The sequence below is a fragment of the Camelus ferus genome, chromosome 30, assembly GCF_009834535.1.
Source record: "Camelus ferus isolate YT-003-E chromosome 30, BCGSAC_Cfer_1.0, whole genome shotgun sequence".
NCBI classification, from domain to species: domain Eukaryota; kingdom Metazoa; phylum Chordata; class Mammalia; order Artiodactyla; family Camelidae; genus Camelus; species Camelus ferus.
In genome coordinates, this window is record NC_045725.1 from 7,375,159 (window position 1) to 7,393,243 (window position 18,085).

Sequence of the window (18,085 nt, forward strand, 5' to 3'; positions counted from 1 at the left end):
TAAAAGTGAAGCAGGCTATCTACTTTTAATTATTTTTCTAAGAACAAAGGTTTTAGGCTGTGAGTGACCCCCTTCTGAAACCACAGGAGTCTGACCAGGAGACCCAAATAAGGAGCCCATCCTGTCAAAAAAACAGAGTGACTGCACCATGAAGGGACTGGATCGCCAATCTATCTTGTTATAACCACCACCACACAAGATACGAATTAACAGGTTACATTAATTGGCCTCAGATTATAATTAACATCGCTTCTCATTTTTAGTTAAAATTTGCTGTGCAAAATTAACAATACTATCATTGTCGAAAATATATTTATTAAAACTATGAAGGAAAAGAAAACCTCTATTTCCTCATAATGTTCTAATGCTTTAAGAAAGTCTAAGGATATTTCTTTAATTTCCTGAAAAATACTGTCATAATACTTTATGTATAAAAAAATCACAGAAAATGGCACTAGTTAAAAACACATAGTTAAAATTTTGGGGGAAAACTAGGTAGACAATTGGAGATGAGATTTTACTCCCTTCTCATACTACTACTATTACTAACAGCAACAATAAGAAAAGAATCAGATTTAATGTAAAAAAATAAAGCCACAAATCATTGAGAAATACTGGGAGACACCCTAACGTTCGTGCTCTACTGCTTGGTCTTTTGCTCAGGGAAGGTCACCTTATTTTCAGGCCCAGGAAGTAGGTATGTGTTAGTAAAATTCTATTCTCTGCGAGTGGTCCCCAAGCATGCACCATCAGCATCGCCTGGGAACTCCATCCAAGACCTACTGATTCAGAAGCTCAGGGGCTGGGCCCAGCAACCTTGGGTTTAACAAGCCCTTCAGATGCTTATGATTCGTGGTGAAGTTTGAGGACCACTCGCATATGCCAATCATAGTGAGCTTTACTCTTGCCAGTGATTGTTTTAGGAACGTAGTTGTAATCTAACCGAACAATGACATGTGAGAAGTCTTCTTGGGTGGGAGGAGGTGGTCTAAATTTTTTTTTGCCCTTAAAAATACACAAGGAAGACTGTGCGCCTGGAGGTACAACCGTCTGGGCCAACAGGGGACTCCTGCTTACAGCTGAGCTTGGCAGACCTGGGCTGGGCACATTTCGTTACAAGAAAATACATCAAATTTTATCTATAGCCAAACATAGTTTAATTATATTCATAGGATACCTTTTACTTTCTATTCTAAAAAGATGAAAACTGCATTTCACTTTAGGAGAAAAAAGTTATTTCATTAATAAAGATTTTTTAAAAAACAGGTTAGGGTGAAAGGGCTTAATATTAGCCAAGTATCTACCCTCACTAAATGCTTCACATACTTTCTCTCTCTCTTGTCTTTTCCCCATTCAGTCTCAGACGTTATGCAAATTGATTATGGCCAACCTAGCTGTAAGGTACTCCTGCTCTTTTCATTTTATCAAAACAATATCCCATGGCTTCAATCTTGTTATCAGGCCTCGACTTCTAAGACTTCACAAGTTGTTTGACATATTAATCCATTAATTCATCAACACCCCTATTTTACTTCCTGGAGAGAGATGGATCTCTTCTTTAACTCTCAAAGCTATGGCCTTTGCTACCATACACTCATTTTTGTTGTTGTTATTCTTGTGATGAGATCAAGCCTCCCCAACACACGCATACTTTTCTTTGAATACATGTTACAGTAGAGAATAAAGGCACTTAGGATCACAAAACGTAATCCCATGCATATCTTTAATGTTTTCATCTGAAATTCAATTTCCCCTGTAGCTTAGTTACAGACCTCCTGTTGGAAGGCATCCAAATGGATGTTCATTTAAAGAGTTAAAATCTGCATTTGAGAAGAGAATTAAGTAGATAATAAAGATCCATATGGACTTTTAGAGCAAGTTTATTCTAGTATATTTTTAATGGTGAAATACATGAAACTATGTGATATATTTGTATTTTACTTTGGCAGAGAAAAATCTGAATATAAATTAAACATATGTATAAATAAATAGTACTAAAGATTATTTGTTAGTGTGTAATCCTCTATAAATCTAAAGCTATTCAACTGAACAGTAAAGAGACTTCACAACCTTTTTATAAGTCGATACGAATAATAATATTGGGTCTTGGTATAGAAAATAAACGAACAGATATTTTTGGTAGGCTAATATTAGTTCCTCAAATAGATCAACTCTGTTTTTTAGTGATGTAAATGAACTGAGAGCAGGTTTTAAGTTTTGTATGTGGCTCATGAACTCATGCATTAGTTTACGCTTTTATAAGTAAGGATATTGCTTTCCACCTAGAATTAATATTGTAGCTGATACATCAAGTATTGAAGCGTAACTGATTTTGCTTGTGCCAAGCTGACAGAACTAAAATACACTTTCTTACAATTTGAAATGACGGAACGAAAGGCTGGTAAAAATGAATCAAGTAAGTTTATATGTATCTCTTTGAAGGAAAAACAAAATGACATAGAGGAAATTTAAAAGTATTATTATATGTGTTATTTCTGTTTGTTCAATTTTTAAAAATCCTGTATAAAATTAGAAATTTCCGCATCTGTAATTTCAAACCTGCATAACAATAGTGTATTGATATGGGAGAGAACCTAAAATTCACAATATATGATTCAACTCTATTTAATGGAGAGAAGCACTTAGAATATTGGAAATAACTTGCTCATGGTCTGTTGATGGCCTCGTTAGACTCCAGCTGTGAGGGGCAGATTTTCTCTTCTGCCAAAGTTGACTCAGACACATTGGATGGTTATTACAATCAGATCTGTCTACTTGAATACATTAAAGAACTCAGTCTCATCCAGATTAAGCACATTATTAAAATATCCTGTACTACCTGTTTATTTATTAGGATAAATGTCAATATATATTTATATCATCAGTTCTGACCTCAAGAAATGCAGAAAGCAAAGGAATGTATAAGAGCTTTAAAATGAGTATTCTGGTGACCTTAAGTAGCAACTTTAAAGGGTTTATTCAATATCTTTAGAGTAATTTTAGTGCCAGCTATAGAGATGACATGTTATTAGTCATCCATTCAATAAGCATTTGCTGAAAGTCTGCCATGTGCCAGTGACAGGGCTGTACATGCTATACATAAAAGTAAACAGGACACAATCTTTAAACGTACAGAGGTTAGACTCCAGTAGAGGTAACAGGTTGAAGACTATCAAACAAGCAAGTTTTCCTACTGTGGCAAGTACTAAAAAATAATCAAATGAGTTAACACGATAGGGAGTAACTCATGAGGGTGGATGATAAGCAGGGGACAATCTGGTTGAGGGGATGCAGCCCTGTGCCCTCCAGATCCTCCTTCAGGAGGGAGGATGTATTCCACCAGCTGCTAGAAATGTCTGGTCACAACCCTCTCCCCCAGGCTGTAAACAGCCTCCTTCCTGAGTCCACAGCCCCTCTGTGAGGCAGCCGGGTCATTTTAGAAGTACGAGGACTGCTCTTCTTACTGCACTGCAGGACGGCCCCAGAGAGCCACCCCAGCCTCACAGGTACCCAGAGGCACAGCTGTCATCGCTGCTCAGCAGTCCTACCTCTCCCTCTGCCCTGTGCTGCTGGTCCCTCTCCCACAGGTGTTGCAGTCTGTAATGAACACCCTGCATGTTGATACCTGCCTCAGAATCTGCTTCCCAGTAGCACAAATGGCAACTTCCAGTGTCCCACGGCTATCACTTGGGGAGGTCTAGCCCACAAAATTAAATAGCAGAAATGCCGTGGATGGAAAATAGATGATGGAAACTTTACTGAGAAAGTAACATAAAAAGGGCACAAAGCCACAACATTGTGACTACCTTGTGGCATTTATATTGTGTGTATATGTGTGCGTGTATGTGTGTGTGTATATATATATATATAATTCCTAAGTGATTAATGAATATACTTGAGTTTGTGGAAAGCAATTTTTGAACACAAATTATAAGAATTAATTGTCATGCTAAGGCACTTGAGAGTTATCCCATAAGCAGGAGAGTGTCAGATTTTTGAGAAAGAATAAAATAGTCACACCAGGGTTTCAAAGATAAATCTGATGAGCGGTTGAGGTGAACAAAATGACAATAAATATATACCTATCAATAACTGGCTAAATGGCCCCAATCAAAAGACAGAGTGGCTGAATGGATACAGAAACAAGCCCCACGACGTATCCTGCCTATAAGAGACTCGCTTCAAATCTAGAGACACACACAGACTGAACGTGAGGGGATTAAAAAGGTATTTCATGCTCATGGAACCTAAAACAAGCTGGGGTTGTAATATCAGATAAAACAATTTTTCTATTTCTTTAATTTTGTATCTGTATGAGATCATGGATGTCTAAATTTATTGTGGTAATCATTTTATGAGGTCTGTGATTCACATCATTATGCTGCATGCCTTAACCTTATACAATGTTGTATATCCATTATATCTCAATAAAAGTGGAAGAAAAAATACATATTGCAGTGGTCAAGGTGAGAAATTATAAAACAGTCAACTGGAGTAGGAAGATGTAGGTAAACAGCAATGGAAAAATATTAGAGATGTTTTTCAAGGAAAGTTTCACAAATATGTTGGTTAGTTTGGGGTAAAGGTGTCAAAATTGAATTTCTTTCCTATAAGATTAGGAGGAAGTTGCTTAAAATAGCTCAGGCAAAAACAGTCTTCAAAGAGGTATTTTGAGAAAAGGTAGTGAGTTCAACCTTGCCATGCTGTTTGAGGTATGGCTGTTTACATACATATTTATGTCAAGAGATAGGAATTCTCATCTTTAATTCAGAGGACAGAATAGGAAGAGATAATGCTTAAATAGGTGTGAAGTGAGTATGGTAAGCTGAAGCCCACAGACTGAAAATCAAATGTGGGAGTTTTTGTTTATTAAATGCCATTTGTGTTTTTTATTCAGTGCTTAGACAACTAAGCAACTGACCAAAGAAGGTTTGTTCAACTTGACCCACTAATGTCTTACAGTCAATAATGTCAGTTTTCCCACTAATATTTAAGTTTTTAGAAAATATAAAAAAGCTTCACTAACATGAACTTCTTTCTAAGTCTCATTTTCCTCATCCATTAAAATACACATAATAGCAATTCCACAGAATTGTAACCTTTAAACGACACAGTATGGGTAAGTCATTTCTGACACGTTAATTTAACATAACAATAGACAGGAACTGGCGAGAATAGGTTAGTTATTTAGTTAGTTAGCTTTTATCAAATGCAGTAATCAGTTAAGGTGTCAGTAATCCAGAGGAAATAGATCGTCTCAGCAAATGCCACCAGGGACTGGGCTCTTTTCATCAATCTGCTCTGTTACCCTTAGCTCGTATGTGGTCTTTATCCTTAAGCTTGATGTGTTACAATCACAAATTATCTGCTGCATCTTGCAGAGAAGGAAGTCGGAGGGGAAGGAGCAGGGATAAAAGCAGTATTCTCCAAGGGGTGGGGGTTTGCATTTTTGTTGATAAGGCAACCTCTCAATGCTATGCTATAGGGAAAAAATGATAAAAGCAATACACAAAATATTGAGGATACATAAAACTATAAAAATATATTCAAAGTCAGACATATTGTAAACATATGAGAAACAATAAAGGCTAAGAAAGATTATTAAAGCATAGATTGTGGGAAATGAAAACATATAAAGAAGTGAGCTAACAGAAACAAGAAGAAACAAGAAACCTTATTAAATACAGTGATGTCTTCAGTTGCTGAGTAACCTAGAATTGTAAGCCCAGCTAAACTAATATGTGCGAGGCAAGGCAAAATCCATCTCTGTTTTAGGCAGAGGAAGGATCTTCCATTCACATAATCTTGATGAAAGAACTCAGACAGGATATTTTTCAGGAATTCATCTTTCTACAGTTCTTTAAATTCATCAAATCCTTTCCTGTCTCAGTATTCAGACGTGCTTTTCCTTTTGCCTACAAAGGGCTTTTCACAACTCTACACTCATCTGATTCCTAATTATCATTCGGGTCCTAGTTTAAATATGATTTCCTCTGACATGCTTTCTTGATTACCCACATGTGAATAATGATTCATAGTATTATTTTTAATTATCTTTTCATATACCTGTTCATTTCCTTCATAGCCCTTATTGAATGTTGAAATTTTTTACCTGTTTGTGCATTTACTTAAGATTCTTTTTTCCTACTAAGTACTCAATAAATATTTCATGTACCTATATGTGCAGAGTCAAAACAATTTACAGTCATGTGGAAATGTAAAAATTAACCTAACTGGTTGTCAGGTCAATAGAAAACTAGAGCTATTATTGTAAAATTTTGGAATCATAATGAAAATACAGTATGAAATTTAGAGAAATAGTCAAAGCTGTTATTAGCAGAAAAGATCTCAATTTATCTACAAAAAGATATATACAGATACCTCCTCTATATAACAAGCATTCAAATCAAGCTGTTGGGTGAAGCATACCAACGCTATCTGAGGAAAATTGCAGGAATGAATTATTAAGGATAGAAACACTTTACTAAAATATAAATACAAGAAATGAACTGACGAAGAATGTCTTTTGGAAAACAAGCAGAATATTGCAGAAAAACTATGAGCTAGCCTAACAAAGAACACCTTGAAAAAGTACAGAATTGGACATGAATTAGTATTGACATCAGATTAGTAAAACAGGAGTAGTTCTGTTAGCCTTGCCTTTCAACAGGACACGGAGACTGAAGTCTGGCCAATGGAAGGTAGGAAGACCTGGATTATATCTTTTCTAGACCTAGCAAGCAGACGTTCTATGGGAACTTCCGTGTTGTCCCATTTCCTTATCCCAGTGCCTGTAAGGAAGGACTACAAGAGGAAGCTACAAGCTGAAAAGTATAAATCTCTGAGTCACCACATGGAGAAGAAACACTAAGGAGAGCCTCCTGGCTGCACTGGATCAAGAAATAAGCAAAAAATAAACTTGTGTCAGCTGCAGAGTTTGGGAGTTGGTTATAGTAGTCTATCCTTACTAATAGGCTAGTACAATTATATTTAACATGCTAAAAAAAATTGTTTTGATTAATTCATTGACAATTTTAGTTTACTACACCAAAGGTTACTGGTCTTTAGTTTGAGTGGTAATCACTTTTAAATTGACTTTTTCTCCAAAAAAAAGATTTTTCTTTGTCTTTCTGATATACCATAAAGGCTTTTTTTTTTTTTTTTGTCTTTTTCTTTTAACTGTATAGTTCATTGATCATGTGAAATGTGTAAAATAGTGCCTGGAACATTGAAGGTGCTCAATAAATGATCATTGAATGTATGAATAAATGGATATATTTATAACATGTCATTGATTGCTGAAGCAAACATGTGTCTATGATTCTAGACCGTATGCAGGCTAGACTGCACACTGCATGGGAAAGGGAAGAGGTTTCTTCAGAGAGTGTGAAGCAAGTCAACATGGAACCAGTTGTTTGAAAGAAGTGAATTAAGGACTGGAACTCAGTAAATGATAGTAGAATGACAAACATATTGGCCTATTTTCAAGCACCATATTTATCAAACAATTATTCTGAGGCTGATCACTTTTACAATTTTCCAGTATATAATTTAATGTTATTGTCTAAAGTACTGATTATTTTTTGCTTTTTAAACTAAACTTACTCTTAAATTTTGCCTATCTGTTCTCAGTTGTCCTAATTTTGGAATTACCTAAAAAGAAATTTTGAAGTCCATGACTGTTTACAATTACTTTAAATAGTTATTCTTTTCCAGTGTCCAAAATATAAATAACATTTTTGAAATATGTTTTTGGGTAGAAAAACTGAATTATGATTTTTCAGATAACAAATGAAATGAACAATTATATTGATTGAATTATGTCCTTTGTGTATCATTTAAATCACCATACATCATTGAATTCCTACTAAATTATGAAATCATAATAGTATTCTTTTATTGTTACATATGAATTATTTTGGCAGGTTCTAGAGTGAATTTGATCTAAAATACTGTCTTCATGGAAAATATGTTGAGATAGATGCTTGGGTGGGGTATATTCTTAACACATATTTTTTATGGATAGGCTTCCATTAGAAGGCGAAAGGCTGGAAGACAGAAATGAATACAAGATGACATGAAGTAGACATACTGGAGGGAGGGAGGTATTACAGGCATGTAGGAGAGCTTTCAATAGAGTGAAAAAAAAACAGCATTAAGTATGGAGGAAATGGAAGAGAACAAGTAATATAGTTATGGGCAGACTGGGTAAAGGTCTTAAAATCCTGGTATCAAGAGACAAATTCTAATTTTTTGTTTTAATGGTGTGATAGGGGCATGGAAGGTAAAGGAAAACATTGATCAGAAGAATGAAATACAGTTGATTCTTGATTCACATGGGTTTGGACAGCGTGGGTCCATGTATACAGGGATTTTTTTTCAGTAGTAAATACTACAGTGAGACGTGATGTTTTGGCCAATTCAAGACATAACCTATATCGCTACTCCCCTTCAAAGCAAAACTTTCTAAAAGAAATTTCTGTGGTGGTTTTCCCTACTTCTCCATCACCAACTATTTAATGCTTTCCATTATTACTTCATCACATGATTCCAGAGAAGCCGCTCATGTCAGGGTCACTGATGGCTTCCAGATAGCCAAACACATTGCTCCCCTCTCTGCCTTTATCTACCTTTAACTCTCAACAGTGTTCTCTATTCTATAAGGATTATGATTTTATTATAATATATAAAATACTGAATGCCAACTCTAGACTCATATACCTGACTACCTACTTGATATCTACATTTGGGTGTCTAATAGACATTTTAAATGTAATAAGATTTATTATACTAATAATTTCAATTACATGGGAAAATTAACCAACACCATGTTGCTACCAACACGTAGAAAGGACGTTACAACCTGAGACAGCAATGAATAGGACCAAGATATAAACCCTAACATTTATTGGTTGGATTTTAATGCTCATGTTAGTACGGGAGATATAATATTAAGCCCAAGTGAAAAACCAAGCTTGCTTTTACCCACAACAGAGTATAGACAAATGACTTTCATTAAAAAAAAAAAAACCTGAAAAATTAGGGTGAGCGCTGATATGGAGGAGCTAAAGTAACCACTAAACTGGAAAATCTACCTAATTGCCGAGTGAAACCGTTAGGTATGCAGAACAAATGCCCAGTGACCCAAAAGCCCAGGGTACATAGGTTCCCAGAAAAATCAATCCGACAGGAAAACTCACTCAAAAACAGCTTTACATCTTAAGAAGTACTGATTTAATGTGAGGAGGAGTAAATAAACACAGTAGCAAAATTAGCGTCTCAAGAGCTACACCAATCTGAAGATGCTATAAAACCATTATAATATCATTAAAAGACAAAAGGTCTTTTAATTATAGTAAAATAACAGTAAACGGTGAGAACAGAAGAGGCAGATTCAAAAAATAATCAAGTAGAACTTGCTGAAAAGCCAAGTTAAGTTTTAGAAATTAAAAAGTCAATGGATAAATTAAATAGAAGTTTAGGTACTGCTGAGGAGGAAATTATCTAATAGATCATAATTAAGTTACACAGTAAAGGCTGTGAAGAAATTGTAACTAGGATAGAAGGGTTAAGAGACAGTTACTTAGGTCCAGACTTACATACCCCACTGTCTACTTGATACACACACTACAGTAACATTTTACAAGCCCACAGTACCAGGCCTGAAGAGCAGGTCTCTCTCACCCACATTCCTTTGGCCACAACTCGGGCACATGGTCACCTAAAGTGAAGGTGACTGGGGGATTCAAACCACCTCTGTGCCCAGGAAGCAGGGGAAACAGGTTCTATATGCACCTACCAGTCTCTGTCAAAAAACAACCAAATTAAATAGTAAATATATGGGAGATCTGAACGGCAATTTGTAAAGTCTGATCTACTATAAAATATATGTATAGATGTGGGGATATGTCCATATATCTCCAAAACTTAACCAATAAAAAGGGAATATATTCTTTTTAAACTGTATTTCAGTTCATTGAATATCTACAAAATTGTCAATATAGTCACAAAGGAAGTCTCAACAAATTCCAACAAACTTCCATCTCAATAAATTTCAACAAATTGTAGATGACATTTTACAGTAACAAAGTAATTAAAGTTAGAATTCATTAAAAAAATTTTTTTAATTATTTGGAAATTTATATGCCTTAAAGGAAATCACAATGAAGGTTACAATAAAAATTCTATATACACTCTTTAGGATTCAGGTTTTAGAGGCCAACGTAGAGCATTGGATATATTTAGTGAATGAAATGAAGACTGAAAATAAATGAATTAAATTAGAAATCATGAAACCTGAGACAATGAAACAATAGATTAAAACTGGAAACTATAAAAATAATAAAGGACAATGATAAGGTGAATAAACAGACAAAAAAGTTATTTTGAAAATTACACAGATATTGGGTAAAACACTATTAATTTGAATAAATGAGACGAAAGAATAAATGATGTCAGGAATGGATGTAAATATTGATAAATGATTTGAGAGCATTATGAAGTACATTATGCTAATTAATATGAAGACATAAAACAAATGGCCAATTTTTAGGAAAATATACTTTATCAAAAATTGAACTGAGAAAAATTGAAAAATTAGAATGAACTATTTAATGACAGCTAAAATGTTAAGCAAGTCTCAGGAAACATTTTTAGTTAGGTTTTACCAAACCTTAGAGGAATAGATAATTTTGCTCCTATATAATCCTTTATAAATTATTTCAGAGACTACCTAAATATCTATAGGAAATTATATTTAAACTATATATACACATAAAATATTTTAAATACCTGTCAATATATTTATATGTAGGTAGATATAAAATATCTATAAAATGTTATTTAAAATAGAATAACCAGTGTGGATGCACACTACTGGGATGTAAATTGGCATGAGATCTTGGGGGAGCAGTTAGGTGATGCCCGTGACCATATCTGAAGTGGTACTTACACAGCAGTTTGCAGGCCCAAGTGAAAAGACATCAGAAGAAGCAGAAATGGAAATACAGAGTCCAGTCAGAAGGCTTCTGAGCTAACCTAAGAGGTGACTCTGATCATCTCCCTGAACTCACGATCGGTGTGTATTTTACTTGGATTGGCAAAAGGATAGTGACTGATAACCATTCGTTGTCTGCATGAAAGAAACAATGCATGAGTGTAACGGTAGTCTTCAGGGCTCTGTTCCACACAGTGGAGTCCAAATGGGAGGTCCCAACTCCATACCCAAGCAGCTGCACATGTAACTTAGATGTTGGTACGTGACTGCTGATTATTTCCTTTTAGTCAGAGAACCAAATCAAGGAGAAAGTAGCAAGAGGGAAAAAAAAAAAATTAAGACATTCTATCTGGCAAAAGTAAGACTTCTGCACTGGTGTTCAAATGTAACCCAGAAAAGCTGCAGGGAACAATTGTAGGTCAAGTCAGTAAGAATGTACTTCTTTCTACATCGCCTTTATGTGTTTACATATGGACATCCTGAGTGTATCTCAAATGTAGCTTGTGCACAGATATACATTAGTTCTTCTGACATAGGCTAAGCAAAAATAATGTCTCTTTAGACTTCTTTTCTTTGATTAATAGGCATCAGTCACCAATTAAGCTTCCACATAATAAAGTTCTGTAATAGTAGGCAATACGTTTCATCTATTATAATACATATCCTGACTCTGATATTTAAAGATTTCTAAAGAATTGCAAATATGGCTATTAACCCTACAGCTAAACCATAACTATAAGTTACAAATATAATTTAGTACTCATGTGGCATTCTGTGTCTCTAGAGAACAGACAGATATTAAGTTAAACCCTTAATGGTTAGTCACCAAAATTGCAAATGGAATCAGAAGTTCTTTTTCTATTTTACAGGCCCCCATGGGGGAATAAAGAGAGATCACTGACTCACGCTCAGTGGGGAAGGCATCACGCCCACACAGTTCTTCTTAAAGCCACGCACACTTAGCTAAGTAGTGCTTTATAACTAAAGCTTCCAACCTTCTCTCTACCCGCACTCAGAGCCCTGTAACTGCGCAAAGCTACAAACGTTCAGAGAAAACTTTTTGTGGAAAATGCTTAATTGCTTTTGATAAATCAGGTTTTTTCCACATCCTTCATGCAGCCTTTTAAGATGATAGTGGCAGCCTTTTAAGATGATAGTGGCACTGCACAGAGCAGACTCTCCCAGTAGATAAGGCTATTTAGTGTTTTTGCTCATAATTCTAGAGGAATAAATAATTTAAACAAAATAGACTTGTGTATTGAGTTTTACAGACCCAATTGCCGAACAATTCCTACTTCCATTCGTGTAAGAGAAAGGGCAGGAGGGTCAAGGGGGAAAGAAAAAGTGATCAGAAAGGCCAACGGAAATAAAACCACAGTAAATCATCACAAAAATTAATAGGAAATAATCCAGAGGTTAAGATAAAGATAGACAAAGGAAAGAAAATTGTCAGAAGAGGAAATACAATAATCCAAGAAAGAAAAATATCTTAATAAGACTGTCGATATCAAAATGGTAAGAAAGATGCTCTCATATACTGCTGAAGGAAAATATGAATGTTCATGACACTTTTGGAAGAGAGGATAATTTACCAAAATATATCAACAGTTCTTAATCTGTACTAGATTTTACAAATTAGAAGAAATTTTGGAAGAAAATTATTCTAGTAAAATATCAAGATACAGATATATTTATACATATATATATGAATTAAAGTTTTATGCTTAAAAATATTCACTCTGCATTACCTCTAGTAACAATACTGTCATATTACTGCCATAATCTATATGATTGGGCTCTGACTGAATGCAGTATAATTATTCCTTATATTGTAATATTTTAAGATTTTAAATTATGTGAGAAGAAGTCTGATGACAGAAAAATCTTAAGGCTAATACAATGCGGGCTAACAAAGCACCATTTATTTCAGTTATGTACACCACACAAACACACACTAACAAGATCTACAAGAAATGGAGTTTTTCTTTTTGTCGCGTTTTACCTAAGACCTCAACACTGAGAACAAAGGATTCTTAAGCTCTTCTCCTTCTAAAACAAATTAAATGATGACCAGAAAGAAAAGTAAAAATGCGAGAGGACAGAGAAATCTGGTCCTGCACCCACTGGGCCTTCCGGATCTGGAGGGCATGTAATGGGAGGAGTACAGGTGGACTGGGAGACGGTGGGAACCCCAGGTCAGTTTCTCTCCTCTTTACTAAGAAACAGAGTGAAGTCACCTGCCTTGGAGCTTGAACCTAAATCAAGGGGGGCCCAGAGAACTATCTTAACCTGTGTCATCTGGAGTTTGGGGGACAGACTGATGCCCCACTCACACTAAACAAAGTAAAAGCAGCCTGTGGCTACAGAGCAGGGAGTCGGGGCTTCACTGGTCATTGCCTGCACTTTCAGAATTTCTTGGAAAAAGGCATGAATGAGTCTGAGTGGATCCTGCAGAGAGAAGCTGGACTTGCATCATTTCAAAAAAAAAAAAAAAAAAAACAGCCACTTTAAAGGACCAGTCAGATGGGCGAGAGGATACCCACAGCAGCATCCTCTGTGGAGGGGACTGTGGGAGGACTTGGGGTGATGCGGGCGTGGTCCGCGGCTAACTGAGGAGGAAAGCTGTGGCAGAAGGAGCCAGCCAGCGTAGATACCCACGGCTGACACAGCGTATAGGGCTTCTCCTTCCTCTTCCCGCTCTTCCAGCGCTCTACTCCAGCCCTGGGAAGTGTGAGCCGTGGTGAGTGGGGGACGGAGCGGGCAGGCAAGGTGAGAAGCAGGGACGCAGCAGACTTGGCCCACTCCCCCTGCGGCCCTCCCCACCTGACGCCAAACTGAGGAAGCGCAGAAGCGTTGACCCAGAGGCCTACGAACAGTGGGGATTTTACAGAGCATTTTCCGCCTACTCGGCTGGGCCCTCAGGGATGCACGGTGCATGTTTTCCAAGGGATGTGGTTTCCTGTTGTTCACTTTTGTATCTTTTCCAGCACCTACAGTGTATTACATGTGGGTGACATTTCAAAAGTAGCATCAAGTTCAAATATGAATTGTTGATGCAGAAAAGACTGAAAAGGGTTTCTTGCGACCGCATTCCTAAAGATATTGTGCAATTTGTTACTAAATAAATATTATCCTCTGAAATTTTACTCTTCCCTAGAAGATGAGAGAGCACAGGTGTACAGAGTTTGCTTTTCAGCCTTTTACTTTCTGTTGAAATAACTAAACTTAGACGTAGAACCACAAAGCTTCTTCACTTTTCCAATCTGATCTGAGAGAGAACACATTTCATTCAGAGCCTCAGATTGTCTCAGGACTCAGGAATCAAATACCTATACACAGCATTTACTAACATCTAATTCTCCACATAGCCTCCATCTAGAGGAATCAATATCTATTACTTATATGAAATTATTGAAACTACCCTATAGGTTAACATTAATTGGCACATTAAGCTGCTCTCGTAGGGAGTCTGGAAATATAAAAGAGTTTAATGTGGTGATAAATTCAGGCACACAAATAAATCCTTCAGTGTGGAATAATTGAATTTCATCTGTCCCTCTCATTCTGAGAGAAGCATTAGAGGCCAAAGTGAGGTAAAACATTAAATAAAATTGAGAAAACAAGTAAGTTAGTTTATCTAAAAGTAGCCCCATACCTAATACCAAAGGCTGTCTTTTGTACCAAGTGGGTGCGTTGTGGCTGCCTTCATTGGTGATGAATTTAACAGTGTGCTATTGCATGGGTTAAGGAACAGAGTTTCTCAGGGAAAGAACCAAGTTAGAAAGCTTGGATCAGCAAAAGGAGAAAAGGCATGGATCCGACATACGCCCAGGAAGACCTCCAGGGCCGACGCGCGGCCAGAAACACTGCTGGGACCTGTCCTCCGGGGACGCCCTGCCCGCTGCTCCTTGGAGCAGTGTCTGGAGGTCAGAACTGTGTGCTAGCTGTCCACGCAGATTGTAAATGCCAGTTGCTTGGAACCTGGAAAGTCTGTGTGGCTCACAGAGCTTTTCAAAACGTAGTGAGCTCCTGTGTTACACGAGGAGCACATTCCTGCCTTGGGAGCCCACGTTCTGCTGGAAGAACTAGACGGGTTCACACGCTAAAAGGGCATGTGATGGGCGTTCCGTCAGGGCGGGGAATGTCTGCTAGAGAGAAATACAGTCGAGAAGATCTTAGCAACCTTCCTGCACAGAGAACTGGTTCTAGCTCTGTTATTCATGTGAAATTTACTTGTGTGACAGGTAGTAACTATAATTTCATGTGTTCTTTTTAAAATTCTGATGCTGAAATGGGAATTCAAGAGACTTTAACATCTGCTCTCCCTATCTGACAAGAACATGTACCAAAAAGGGACATTTATCATCTTTGCAATATGAACAGGCCTGAGTCTCAGGAAGGAAAAAGTGAATCTACAAATATATTCTTGATTTTTATTGGCAACTCTACGTATCCTCCCAACTTTGTAATGGAAAATAAGGCCACGGATATTGTTTTTATACCTTTTTGTATTTTCATGCTATGGCTATTCAAGAAAAATCATTCCTGCGAAGCTTACATAACATACTTCTAATTAAAATCCTTTGCATACAAAGTTGATAGGTTTAAAGTGTCTTACATTAAACATTACACAAAGTACTCTGAGCTCTAGATATTGCTTTATCTACTTTGTCTATATGGCATATCTTAAATATACACTGCAAGAAAGAGCTCCTTCCACCAGGAAAACAGTGCATTTCTGCCAAAGGCACAAATGGAATTACAGATGCAAAAGTAAAACAATAATAAATGTAATTCTGTTATACAAGAAGGCAGTTTTCTTCATGTGGAAAATTTTCTTGAAAATGCTATCAAGTCGGTATCATTGGAATTTGTTTTGATTATGACTTTGTACTGTTATCCAGAATCATTTTTCCACTCCTTAAAAATACAGCTGTAATTGTTCCCCAACAGCTAACTGCACAAGATCAGTTTCATACCATCTGAAAATCAGACGACTAATTATCTAACATTTTATTAAATTAACTTCAACCTGTAAACATGAGATAAAGTTCGCCTTAATTCAAAAAAAAAAATGAAAAAGTTTCCTCTTATCAAAAATAAATATTAGCTTCTAGTAAACACCTTGTAATGAATATTTTAGCTGATATCTCCATAAAAGACTTTTTTTTTTAACATCAAGTCATGTAAGTAGAGGACTCTGTTATTATGCTGTTGCACACGCAGTTGAGAAAAATATGCATATTGTTGCATATGGAGTTGGGATGGATCCAATCCATCTGATCACAGGTTTGTAAATTAACAAAAGTTGAGCACAGTTGTTTGAGTTCAAATGCCCAACCACTCCCATCTTCTGTGAATTTTATAGGGTCAGTTCATCCAAGGTGAATAAACTAGCCCTGCAGTTGCATCAAACTATTTGGTCCATTAAGACTTTACTTAAGCTGCCAAGTGACATTTTTCCTTGCATAATATTGTTTGGCATCTGCATTGATCAAATTAACTGGTCACTTGCCAAATGTCCACTTCACTTCGGCATATAGATAAAGATTATGAGAGTGAATGATTTACTAAATGTCTATAATTTACTCAGTGTCTGAAAGAGATTACATATTCACCCAAATTATATAAATTATACTCAAAAATAACAATCACCCTTGAGTGTTACTCTCAAATTTATGAATACTTCCAATAAGGAAAAAAATACTAAAAATGCAAACTGAATAATTTAGATACAAAAAATCAGATGATAAAAGCACTTAATTTAAAAATTTTATTTTATTGCTGGTGCAAATCTTTGTGGTTTGTGATGCTAACTAGAAAAGACAGGAATGCATTTTAAACTGTCTCTACAGAATAGTTATGTACAATTTTGAAAGAAAACAGATGTATAAGATACATTACATTTTAAGATTAAGAAATACGTTCTTAAATAGTTACTGTGGTATTTTACAAGGTTCTTAGTCACTTAACAAACGTTTTTCATTGGATACTTTTCTCAAGACACTATTTATTCCTTATGGAAGGACAATCTAGTCTAGAAGGAAAGAGAACATATTCTAATGACTAAAATACAAGAAAAGCAAATTGGCCTTGTAATGAAAAGGACGTACCATTCTTATCCATACAAAGTTAAAGTATAACTATCTAGTTTTAATTAAAAATAAAAATTTTAAGTGCACTAGAAAATTTTAAAAATTGCATTAATGTGGCTGGAGAAGAGAATTAGATACATCTGTTGTCTTTTAAGGGGGGCATGTGGTCCAAGGGAGTGTGCCTGGTTATAGCTGGAAGAAAACATCACAACAAATGGGTTTAGATGTGTGCATCTAAAGTAATGTGCACACATACGTCTATATATATGTGTGTATATTGACTCTGATATTTCAAAGTATCCATAGATTGCATTTAATTTTTTCTTACACTGTTGGCAATGGATGAGGATAAGGTTTTTGAGAATATTGGACTATAGCCATTAAGCATCATGTATTTCAACCAGAGAAAAGTTTGCTTGGATTATCCTCTAGAATAGGCTGTAATCTTATCAGCAGATAATGGTGGTATCTCACACCTCAGTACCTCTAGTTCACTGGCTTTGTTTTTCATACTCAAAAGAATCTTCTGTTGAAAAGTTCTTTGATCTACCCCATTTTTTTTTCCCTAAATGATTCTAGACCCCACTCATTCTAGAGCTCCAGCTTAAATGTCCCTTTCTCGCCTCCTGGGCAGGAGGAATAGGTTAGGATAAAATCTCAGAAATCTCTGCATTGGTTCCGTAATACACCAATGAAACACGAAGCCTCATGAAGCCAAGGGTCTCGCGTGTTCCTTCACTGCCAAGTTCCTTTGCTGCCAAGTTCTTTCACATAACACAGAAACAGCTATTACAGGCACTAAAAGATGCTTGTTTTGTTAATGAGTTAATGGCTTTGTCATAATAAATCTTGATTTCAAATTCCTCTGGTCAACAGGTCCTAACTTGAGTACAGCTTGTCTAGAATTCCCACGTCAGCAGGTTTCTGTCTGTATCAAGGCCTCCAAACCATCTGTCAATAATCAATCATTTTTCCTTTAAGTCCCTGTTACCCT

General features: G+C 36.2%; 1 protein-coding gene across 2 annotated transcripts in view; it reads right to left on the reverse strand.

Annotated features, from left to right (window-relative positions):
- Positions 1–18,085, reverse strand: part of CCDC102B (coiled-coil domain containing 102B) — a 186,156-nt gene that overhangs the window by 37,741 nt on the left and 130,330 nt on the right. The gene's annotated exons all lie outside the window — the stretch shown is intronic.